General features: G+C 43.9%; 1 protein-coding gene across 3 annotated transcripts in view; it reads right to left on the bottom strand.

The window, feature by feature from the left end:
• The window catches only part of pdzd2 (PDZ domain containing 2), an 84682-nt gene extending 81693 nt beyond the window's left edge, over nt 1-2989 (bottom strand). For 2 of the 3 annotated variants that reach the window (XM_047818662.1, XM_027162803.2), the window contains exon 1: nt 2731-2986. The gene's annotated coding sequence lies outside the window, so the exon portion shown is untranslated. Of the gene's footprint in view, nt 1-2730 lie in introns of all 3 variants that reach the window. The other variant, XM_047818663.1, reaches the window with a different exon arrangement.
• Between the last annotated feature and the right edge of the window lie 2508 nt (nt 2990-5497).

The raw sequence follows: 5497 nt of genomic DNA, 5'->3' as shown, positions 1-5497 counted from the left end.
TTTCAGAACGAGAACTAAAATATTTCAAATATAACATTTCCGTACTCCGATATTCACCACAAAAATCATTATTGAGGGATCTTAACTACTCACTCACTCTCATTCATTTTCTACCGCTTATCCAAACTTCTTGGGTTACGGGGAGCCTGTGCCTATCTCGGGCGTCATCGGGCATCAAGGCAGGATACACCTTGGATGGAGTGCCAACCCATCGCAGGGCACACACACTCTCATTCACTCACACACTCACACACTACTGATAATTTTCCAGAGATGCCAATCAACCTACCATGCATGTCTTTGGACTGGGGGAGGAACCCGGAGTACCCGGAGGAAACCCCCGAGCCACGGGGAGAACATGCAACCTCCACACACACAAGGCGGAGGCGGTATTCGAACCCCGACCCTGGAGGTGCTAACCACTAAGCCACCGAGCCCCCCGGATCTTAACCAGTGAGAGAAATTAAACTGTTTCGCTTTCATCAAAGCATTACCTCATGAATGTTTTATAAACACAGGATGTCATGCCATTGTGGTATTATTAATAACTCACACACACTCACACACACACACAGAAAGGAACACAGGAAATTTCAAAACAACGGAAGAAAACGATTTGTTTCCCTCGTCATTTCAAACCACAGGGACGCTACATGGACCCGACACAGTTCCCTCTTCACGAAACAATTTTAATTTCGAGGAATCGACTAAATAGACGGGTTTGTCATCATCTGCTCTGTGTTGCTGATGTTAATAAAGACCGACCGACTCAGTAGACAATTCAATTCATCCCAATTCTATTCCCTGCGGATCTGCTCTCACGCTTCATCCTTTATCCTTTGCTCTAATCTAATTCTACATGAAAAACTCATGACAAATTCGTTCATCGGGTTTCGACTCAAGACCTCCGACCAGACATCCGAACTCCTGATTTACTCACCTCTTCTGCTCGAGACTCATTCATCCTAAAGATTAGCCCAAGATTATCAGTTCTCCTGCTGTCAGTTAAAAGACCAGAAAGATCAGATGAGCAGTGCCACGTTTCTTGGGCAGCATCCCAGATACTACAGCTACCTTTCCAGCCCACTGCTGTTTATCTTTTTGTCTACAGAACACACAAATCTCGATGCCAACACAAGCTGCAGCCTTTTCAAATAAAGTGCGTGAATGTAACGCTGTGAAGATAAAATAAAGTTTACACATGTCTGTTTACTGTAAAAGAGTTTAGGCTGAAGCTGGAAGAGATTTTGTTAGCATGAGTAGAACAGACGAGCTCACGTCTTTTGTGTGTGGTACAGGTTTAACTCTTCAGCTTCCAGAACCTGGTTGTGGGTTTAAGACCTACATTCCTCACTGTCATTACTGCAAACATTTCCTGTTATATTCACTTTATTACTAGCTGGCAGTATTTTTCACTACTAAATCATAAGATGGGTTTAAGGTGGTAAATTCATTGTTTTTCTGCCCATCACAGGGCTTCTGTTCATTGAGATTTTGCCCAACACGAGGATGCTGCAGAACTTTTTGTACAGCATGGACATGCCCAACTAACAGTGCTCTACCTGGGGCTTCTGCTCAACATGGAGCTTTGGCCTGCCAGGGTCTTCTATCCAACTTGAGGCTGTTCTGTACATGGAACAATGCCCAACTATGAGCTTTTCCCAGCCAGAGTTTCTGCTCAGTGTCAGGCTTTTATCCAATCTGGCACTTTTGCCTACCAAATAACTTTATACAGAGCATCGAGCAATTAGGGGTTTCTGCCCAATATGAGACTTTGTCTAACCAGAGCTTTCAGAAAATATGAAAATTTTCTCAAACAGGTGCTTCTGCCCAACATGGGACTTTGTCTAATCTGGGGTAACTCTGAAATATGTAGTTATGCCTAACCGGGGGCTTCTGTCCATCATAGCACTTTACTAAAGCAAGAGCTAATGCTCAACAATGGACTTTAACAAACCAGGGGCTTTTGTCCAGTTAGGGGCTTCTGTCTAGTCAGGTGCTTCTGTCCAGTCAGGAGCTTCTGTACAGTCAGGGGCTTCTGTCTAGGCAGGAGCTTCTGTACAGTCATGAGCTTCTGTCCAGTCAGGAGCTTCTGTCTAGGCAGGAGCTTCTGTACAGTCAGGAGCTTCTGTCCAGTCAGGAGCTTCTGTCCAGTCAGGGGCTTCTGTCCAGTCAGGGGCTTCTGTCCAGTCAGAGGCTTGGTCAGCTCGACTCCAGCTGGATTCCACGCTGCAGCTGCTGCGTATAAATCCCGGAGTCTCGCGCTCCTTACACGAAGGCAACGCTGCTAAACACAATAACTTCAAGAAACGCGTTAAAAAGCCGCCACCACGTTCCCTCCTATGTTCTAACCCGAGTGTGGACTTGTTCACGCTCCTTTACACCACAGTGAGTGTTTAAGGCGGTAAAGAAAAGCGTCAGCAGCCTCTTCACACTGTTTACCGTTAATCCACGGCGGAGAGTCAGAGCAAGAACCCCGGCCAGATTGTCTGAAAACACTCACAACTGTAAAACTAGCTGTTTTAAATAAAAATAATAAAAAAATAAGGGATTTTTTTTATTCTTTAATAGAAGAGATGTTTATTTCAATACGACCAAGAATCACTTTTTTCCATCTTATAAAAGTCTCCTGACGTCGTCTCACGTATTAACACGTAAAATTCCACTAACACTTTCCACTCAGAAACACAGAAATGTCACTAAATAAGAAGGAAACGAAGCCAGACTTACTGATCATTCATCTCCGTCATGCGTTTGATCCCAAATCCACACAGAAACACGTCGTTACTTTGTTTCAAACCCACTGTTTGTTCTCCAACACTTCAAAAGGCTCCCAGACCAAAGCGCTCATTATCCTCAAAGCCGCTTCATGCGAGGCTCCGGGACGGAAACCAGTGATAAAAAGGGTATTTTTTACATTAACAGGACATCATTAGTCATTAAATACAGTTACGGTGATGTTCCAACTCCTGAGAATATATGAGGAGAGATGAAGTAGGATTTTTCCCATTTGGGGGTAGAAGTGCTTGGAGGAGGAGTCGACTTTTTTCCAGCCAATCGGAAGCAGGTTTTGTTTACGCCCCGCCTCTTTACAAACCTCTGCCAGCTCAGTAATGTGAAATATTACCTGTATCTCTATAAGGAATGTATACATGCAGGTAGAGCAGAATGTAAATGTTTTTACACTCTTAAAACATTTTTTATTGAATGTGCAGCAGGATCTAAACAATACGCCAAGATAATAGTGAAATGATTCTTCTCGGCAGGGGCGGCGCGCGGCGGCGGCGGCTGTCGGCGTGCGGCGGCGGGGCGTCGGCGCGGCAGAGGCGGCGGCAGCAGCGGCGGCAGCGGCGGCGGCAGCGGCGGCGGCGGGGGCGGCGGCGGCGGGGGCGGCGGCAGCAGAGGCAGCAGCGGCGGCGGCGGAGGCGGCAGAAGCGGCGGAGGCGGCAGCGGCAGGAGCGGCAGCGAGGGGCGGGCGGGGGCGGCGGGGGCGGGGCGGAGCAGCAGCCGGCAGCGGCTGGGGTGTGCTGCGGCATCGTGTGCGGGGCATAATGCTTCTGTCGCTTCTTCATCTTCTTCTTCCTCTACCTCTTTTTTCTTCTTTTTCTTCTTCATCATCTTCTTCTTCTACTACTTCTTCTTCTTCTTCTTCTTCTTCATCATCTTCTTCTTCTACTACTACTTCTTCTTCATCATCTTCTTCTTCTTCTTCTTCTTCTTCTTCATCCTCATCACCTTCTCCTACTTCTTCTTCTTCATCCTTTTCTTCTTCTACTTCTTCCTCTTCTTCAGTAACTTCTTTATCCTGGTTGGGTTCATGTTGGATCTGGAACAATGGAGTGAGCTGAATGTAATGTGAAGTCAATTACAGATCAACGTGTACAACACAACAATGTGCAAATTTGTTAAAATCCACCTATATATTTTATTGGAAGGTGGAAGGAAACTGGAGAACCCAGAAGAAACCCACACAGACATGGAGAAAACATGCACAGTCAGTAAAAATCCAGCTCAGACTGTAACCTGAGTTTAGGATCAAACCGTGAACCCTGGAGCGCCGAGGCAGCAAAGCTACCCACTGTGTCACCGGACACACATGCAGTAAAAGAGGATGTGCATCAAATGGCTTTTACATATGACTCATTCAGACTGTTTGTTAAAGGCAGTGGTATATATGCTTCAGTTGTGGATTTAATTTACCATCCTGCAGGCTACACTTTTAATGAAACCTATATTTTTGGGGAAAATCTCTACTCAAAAAAAAAAGCATGTACATTTACAAATGTAAAGTTACTGTACCAGATATTAACTGATAGTAGTTATATAGAGTCAAAATAATACCTTATTGTAAGGCACATTGTTGTGGGGAAGTCAAGCAATACGTACATGATTAACTCGGTTGGAAAGCTGTGTTAGAAATATTTAATCAGTCCTCTTTATCTGACAAACTACAAGTGCTTCCAGTTCTGGAAAATAACTCATCTTAAAGGAAAATACCCTGCACATGACCGAACAAGTCATACAGTTAATGAGATGCATAGCCATGAACCCAGATGGTTTCGATTAGGAAGCTACTTACATGTGTGATTTTAGATTAGAGGACGTAAAATCAACTCGACAGACGCCGATGCTGCTCTAAGCTTTTGTACAGAACTAGATTATGAAGCATGGTCGTCTTGCTCGTACATTTAGAGTGTGAATTGTAATAAGATGGAAAAGGCAGCTGTTTGGTTAGTTTGGGTCAGTTTGGGATTCTTGTTAAAGTCTCATTTTGGAAATCTACCACAATGGTGTCATATGTAGGATGTGGTGGATCAAAAGAAACGATTTAACCATCATTATTTTTCTATATCTAACACTGCCAAACTAAGTGGAGCAAAGATTTGAACATGCCAGGACACAGACGTCTCCATTCAGACTTTGACAAAACGATTTGTGACCGTACATTTCTCTCTGACACATGAGTTAGTTTTCTCCTTTAATAATCCTTTAACGTGCTTGCAATCTGCTCATCAAATTCACATCAGCACATAAAGATTGTCTCACTCAACAAACAAAAACACCACACACAAGAGACCATACACATCGTTTGAAACATGTTGCTTTTAATTCTCCGGTTTAATTCTTCTGTTCCTGTACACTTTGTATTTGCTTTCCCTTAAGGCTCATTTTTAAACATTGTGAACATGTCGCAACGTGTCATAGAGCTTTCTCCTTTCTAGTTCTAAGCCATATTTTTTAATACATGCAATAAATAGATCTATGAGTCATCTGTGAATACTGCGCTCATGCTTTAGCTTAGTGTAGAGGTAAACGTAACACCTCTTCCTTTTCATTCTGCTCAAACACAGCCTGTGCACTGAGCCATCTGTGGAGCAGATGCTAGGTAGATCATGTTAGGCCTTTCCTTTATCCTTAAGTCTTTAAAATGTTGGTATCCAAAGTGATTTCTTGCAATATACTGTATACAACATGGAAGGAATAAACACAATCAAGC

This window comes from Tachysurus fulvidraco, chromosome 9 (assembly GCF_022655615.1).
Source record: "Tachysurus fulvidraco isolate hzauxx_2018 chromosome 9, HZAU_PFXX_2.0, whole genome shotgun sequence".
Classification (NCBI taxonomy): Eukaryota; Metazoa; Chordata; class Actinopteri; order Siluriformes; family Bagridae; genus Tachysurus; species Tachysurus fulvidraco.
Note: the sequence above shows the minus strand (reverse complement) of the source record. Positions and strands in the feature narration are given on the sequence as shown.